The sequence below is a fragment of the Mycteria americana genome, chromosome 4, assembly GCF_035582795.1.
Source record: "Mycteria americana isolate JAX WOST 10 ecotype Jacksonville Zoo and Gardens chromosome 4, USCA_MyAme_1.0, whole genome shotgun sequence".
NCBI lineage: Eukaryota > Metazoa > Chordata > Aves > Ciconiiformes > Ciconiidae > Mycteria > Mycteria americana.
Window position 1 is genome coordinate 23,200,977 of NC_134368.1, and position 6,570 is coordinate 23,207,546.

Below are 6,570 nucleotides of genomic sequence, written 5' to 3' on the forward strand. Positions count from 1 at the left end.
AATGTTTGGATGTCCCACCACCCATTGCTCTCAGTGTAGTCTTTAACAGTCCATTGTATCGCTCGATTTTCCCAGAAGTTGATGCATGATAGGGGATGTGATATACCCACTCAATGCCATGTTCTTTGGCCCAGGTGTCTATGAGGTTGCTTCAGAAATGAGTCCTGATGTCTGACTCAATTCTCTCTGGGGTTCCATGTCGCCACAGGACTTGCTTTTCAAGGCCCAGGATGGTGTTCCAGGCAGTGGCATGGGGCACAGGATATGTTTCCAACCATCTGGTGGTTGCTTCCACCATTGTAAGCACATAGCGTTTGCTGTGGTGGGTTTGTGGGAGTGTGATATAATTGATCTGCCAGGCCTCCCCATATTTCTATTTCAGCCATCGCCCTCCATACCAGAGAGACTTAAAACACTTGGCTTGCTTGATTGCAGCACGTTTCACATTCATGGATAACCTGTGCAATAGTGTCCATGGTCAAGTCCACCCCTCGATCATGAGCCCATCTATATGTTGCATCTCTTCCTTGATGGCCTGAGGTGTCATGGGCCCAGTGAGCCATAAATAATTCACCCTTATGTTGCCAGTCCAGATGCACCTGAGCCACTTCAATCTTAGCAGCCTGATCCACCTGCTGGCTGTTTTGATGTTCTTCAGTGGTCCAATCCTTGGGTACATTAGCATCTACGTGACGTACTTTTACAACCAGATTTTATATCTGAGCAGCAATACCTTGCCACAATGCGGCAGCCCAGATGGGTTTACCTCTGTGCTGCCAATTGTTTTGCTTCCATTGCTGTAACCACCCCCACAGGGCATTTCCCACCATCCATGAGTCAGTATAGAGACAAAATGCTGGCCATTTTTCTCTTTCAGCAATTTCTAAAGCTAGCTGGATAGCCTTTACTTCTGCAAATTGGCTCGATTCCCCTTCTCTTTCACAAGTTTCTGAGACTTGTCATACAGGACTCCATACAGCAGCCTTCTACCTCCAATGCTTTCCCACAAGACAACAGGACCCAGCAGTGAAGAGGGCATATTGCTTCTCATTTTCTGGCAGTTTATTGTACAGTGGGTCCTCTTCAGTACGTGTCACCTCTGCCTCTGGTGATATTCGAAAATCTTTGCCTTCTGTCCAGTCCATGATTACTTCCAAGATTCCTCGGTGACTGCGGTTTCCTATTCGACCTGTTGTGTGATCAGTGTGACACATTTAATCCATGTAGCATGGATTGCATGATGTGTAGAGGGGACCCTCCCTTTGAACATCCAGCCCAGCACCGGCAGTCGGGGTGCCAGGAGGAGCTGTGCTTCAGTACCAACCACTTACAAAGCAGCTTGAACCCTTTCCTATACTGCCAATATCTCTTTTTCAGTTGGAGTATAATGGGCCTCGGATCCTCTGTATCCCCGACTCCAAAACCCTAAGGGTCAACCTCGAGTCTCCCCTGGTGCTTTCTGCCAGAGGCTCCAGGTAGGGCCATTCTCCCCAGCTGCGGTGTAAAGCACATTTTTGACATCTTGCCCTGCCCGGACTGGCCCAAGGGCTACTGCATGAACTATCTCCTGTTTAATTTCTTCAAAGGCTTGTCATTGCTCAGGGCCCCATTTGAAATCATTCTTCTTCCGGGTCACTTGATACAGAGGGCTTATGATCAGACTGTAATTTGGAATATGCATTCTCCAAAAACCCACAATGCCTAAGAAAGTTTGTGTTGGTGGAGACATAGCTGTTATTTTGTTAATCACATCCATTGGGATCTAATGACGTCCATCTTGCCATTTTATTCCTAAAAACTGGATCTCCTGTGCAGGCCTCTTGGCATTACTTTGATTTATGGCAAAACTGGCTTTCAGAAGGATTTGGGCGATTTTCTTCCCTTTCTCAAAAACTTCTGCTATATTGCTCCACACGATGATGTCATCACTATATTGCAGATGTTTTGGAGATTTACCCTGTTCCAGTGCCATCTGGATCAGTCCATGGCAAATGGTGGGGCTGTGTTTCCACCCCTGGGGCAGTCGATTCCAAGTGTGCTGAATGCCCCTCCAAGCAAAAGCAAACTGTGGCCTGCACTCTGCTGCCAAAGGCATTGAGAAGAATGCATTAGCGATATCAGTTGTAGCATACCACTTGGCTGCTTTTGACTCTAGTTCATATTGAAGTTCCAGCATGTCCAGCATGGCAGCACTTGGCAGCATGACTTCATTTAGGCCATGACAGTCTACTGTTAGTCTCCACTCTCCATTAGACTTTTGCACTGGCCATATAGGATTGTTAAAAGGTGAATGAGTCTTGCTGATCACTCCTTGGCTCTCCAGTCAATGAATCAGTTTATTGATGGGAATCAGGGAGTCTCAGTTGATAAGATATTGCCTCCGGTACACTGTTATGGTAGCAATCGGCATCCATTTTTCTCCGACCCTCAGCAACCCCACAACAGAAGGGTCCTCCGAAAGACCAGGCAAGGTGGACAGCTGTTTAATTTCCTCCATCTCCAAGGCAGCTATACCAAAAGCCCACCGGTTCCTTTTGGGTCCTTGAAATACCCTCTCCTGAGGGAGTCTATGCCAAGGACGCACAGAGCCTCTGGGCCAGTCACAATGGGGTGCTTTTGCCACTCATTCCCAGCTAGGCTCACTTTGTCCTCCAGTGCAGTTAGCTATTGGGATCCCCCTGTCACTCCAGAAATACAGATGGGTTCTGCCCCTGTATAGCTTGATGGCATTAGGGGACACTGTGCACCGGTGACTGCTAGAGCCTTATACTCCTGCGGGTCTGATGTGCCAGGCCATGGAATCCACACAGTCCAGTAAACCTGGTTGTCCCTTTCCTCCACCTGGCATCTCGCAGCTCACTCAGGGACAAGGATTGGGTGGTTTCCATCTTGTTTACAAGTTCTTTCTCTTCCTCCTCCTCTCCTTGTGATGGCCCTGCTTTTTCATCATCCCTTTCTAAACGAGCTGACTGTCGCTTACAATATTTCTTCTTGTGTATAAGGGTGACTGATACCAGCATGAGTTCATTCCCTGGTTCAGCTACAGTGCCTGTTGTGAGGGTTGGAGTAACTGCAGTATCTGTCACTGGGGTGGAGTAGCCACAGTGCCTGTCATTTTGTCATCAGATCCACAGACCTTTCATTCCCCTTAGGGTACTGAATAGTGTGGAACAGGGCTCAGTAGGCATGAGCCAGGCTCCAGCACATTGCAGTGATTTGTGTCTCCCTAGAATTGCCAGGGTGATAGCATACTTTTTCCAAATATTCTACTAATTTTTAAGGATTCTGCACTTGTTCAGGGGTGAAGTTCCAAAACACTGGAGGTGCCCAGTGTCCTAGGCATTTGCCCATGCTATCCCACACTCCCTGCCACTCATAACTATCCGGCCTTGGGGCAGATCTCTGGATGATATTCTTAAATTGCTGGTTAACCTTAAACAAAACCAAAACAATATTCCCAAGCAATACCAATAGAAGTATCTTAACTACTCAAGGATGTTCAAGATACTGAAAAGTTATTGTAACGAAGGAGGAAACATTGCAGAAGAAAGTAGCGAAGGTGCCATTCTGTATTTCCTCCATAAAATACCTCTCAGAGGAAGAAATATAATTGCTAATTGTCTCCATGAGTTGTTACCTGAAGTACAGTCATGGCTTCAGTACAAAGCCCAAATACCAGACTACGCGCAAGGACAGTGTTTTAATAAGAAATCTCCCAGGCAAATCATCACTAATCACTGCAGAGCACAGCAAACTGCAAAACCCAACACCGATCTTTAACATGTACAGCAAAAAAATAAGAACGGTGCAGATCAGAAAAACTAATACCGAGAACAGATTAATCGATATTGTGACCCACAACTGTTAACGTATATAAATTCCTTAATATGCTCTGGTTAATCTGTTATTATCTCTAACCCTTCAAGCCCCACATTGGGCACCAAAAAGGAGTGTCGTGGTTTAGCCCAGTCAGCAACCAAGCACCACACAGCCACTCGCTTACCCTCTCCCATGGTGGGATGGGGGAGAGAATCAGAAGAGCAAAAGTAAGAAAACTTGTGGGTTGAGATAAGAACAGTTTAATAACTGAAACAAAATAAAATTTAAAAAATAGTAATAAATTGTCATGAAAAGGAAAACAACAAGAGAGAGAGAGAGAGAGGAACAAAACCCAAGGAAAAAAACAAGTGATGCAACCATGCACTGCCCGCCAGCTGACGCCCAGCCAGTCCCCAAGCAGCGATTGCTGCCCCCCGGCCAATTCCCCCCAGTTTCTATACTGAGCATGATGCCATATGGTATGGAATAGCCCTTTGGGCAGTTGGGGTCAGCTGTCCTGGCTGTGCCCCCTCCCAGCTTCTTGTGCACCTGGCAGAGCAGGGGAAGCTGAAAAGTCCTTGACTGGTGTGAGCACTACTTGGCAACAACTAAAACCTCAGTGTGTTATCAACATTATTCTCATCCTAAATCCAAAACACAGCACTATATCAGCTACTAGAAAGCAAATTAAGTCTATCCCAGCCAAAACCAAGACATACATTCTAAAGGATATGGAGCTGAAGGACAGAAAAACTAAAGACTTCTCAACAGGAAAAGAATTGCAGCAGCAGCTTCTGTAGAGTAGCGCTTTGTGTCTCTGTTAATACTCCTTTGCAAATGAACAAAAAATGCTTTACCTTGGGGCATCATTGTATTAATAGACTTAGTCTAGTATACATTTGCTGCTTGATTTCCAAAAGCTGCCCATAAGATCAGATACTAAATATGAGAGAGGGTAAGCCCACAAGACTGAAACTTTCAGAGCAAACAAAAATATGCCCTGAAATCTTGTCTTAGAATAACCTCCAGAGTGTTTGAAATATAGGTAGATCAAGAAATTAAGGACTTTTCTGAACTCAGGACTGTTTTTTTCCCCATTTCATCTGGTCGTTTTCTCACCTATTGGTCAAATGGCTGTCATGCTAGTAAGAATAGAAATAATGTGTGAGACACAATTTTACCAAAGAAATATTACGGTGTAACTAGTATACCTAGTCTTGGAATATTTAAATTTAATGGTTTTTTAAAGCTTAGACTAACAGGATCCTTTGTTGCTCTACCTGGCATTTTAGAATGTTTAAAGTCTGCTGTAGTAAAGTTCATTATTGCCAATTAGAAATTTTCCTTTCCCCACCTTTTTTTCTTTTCTTTCTATCTAATGTAATTGGTCTTCTTCTTTTATTTTATTTTTTACTTTTGATACTATTATTTTCATTATTCCGTTGAGCCATATGATATCTAACTTTCTCTTATGCCTTCTCTTATACCTGATATCTTAACTTTCTCTCTATTACCATGTCTTTCCCTTCTGATTCAGAAAACAGATGAAAGCTGTTGAAAACTTTTCAGATTTCCCTTTCCTTTTAAAATATTTTTATAACCTGATCTCAAGCTAAATTCAATGGGGAGCTTCTCTTTCAGTTTTGGAGGCATTCTACCAGACTTCTTTTGCACCCTGTGTTTTATGAAATTCATGTTTATTAATTTCATGTTTACAAATATAATGTCCATTAAAAATATATTGCACAGACATTTAAATACATGGTTCTATACTATGATCATGCATAGATACTTGTAATTCTTCACATTAATTCAAGCACAGTATTGCCCTTTAGTTCTCCATAAAAGCAGATGATTATAACACATGAGAAGACTACAGAGCATGAAGCTACAGAGCATGAAGCTTTCAACAAATTGTGGAATGTTATCCACAGGCTGCACCTTGTGTCTCTGCTTCTCAAGGCCTCTGCTATCACCCCAGGTCTGAATTTCTCTGCAATATGTCACTCTGTTGGAGTCAAATACCTTATCGTACGTAGAATAACTGCTTGTTGCAGCTATCTCTATAGAGCTATGGCTGCACCACACAAATACATTTTTTTGCTCTTTTTTGGCCCATGAAATCAGCAAATAGGATTTCTTGTTGACGGCAGAAGCTGTGAAAGAAATCTCCATGTAGATTTTATAACTGGGTCACTTTTCCATAGAAAGACAATTATATCTTTTATCTGAGAGAGTTGTAAGATTTAAACAAAAAGGCTTCGACCTAAGTAAGACTTTTTTTTTTTTTTGTTAATATTATACTAATTAGCAGTGCTCTACTTACCTTGTTTCCACTAGGTCAGCAGTAGTAATTAGAACAGATTGAATGCAATGAATTAGGTCCTGAAGGATGTTATGCTCAAAATCTTGTTTATGGGCAAAGAACATCTTGTATATAAATAAAATTTAAAAAATATTTTTACTATAATTGGAATCTTGAGAGCTAATCATTATTAGTCCAGATCTAACTGTTACCAAAAAAGGAAAAAATAATGATGCAGCTGAAATTGTTCTACACACACTTCTTAGTTTCTACCTCTTTTCTTGGTGTCATGCTCTCCCCTGCTCTTCTGGGCCTAACGTCCATGGTTTCACACCAATGAGGAGGGAGTGTTATGATGAATTGTCAGCATCTGAAGTCCTTCACCAGGAGGAATATGATGTTCATGTTGACGATTTCTTCTTCAGCCCTCTAGGATCGACTTGGGG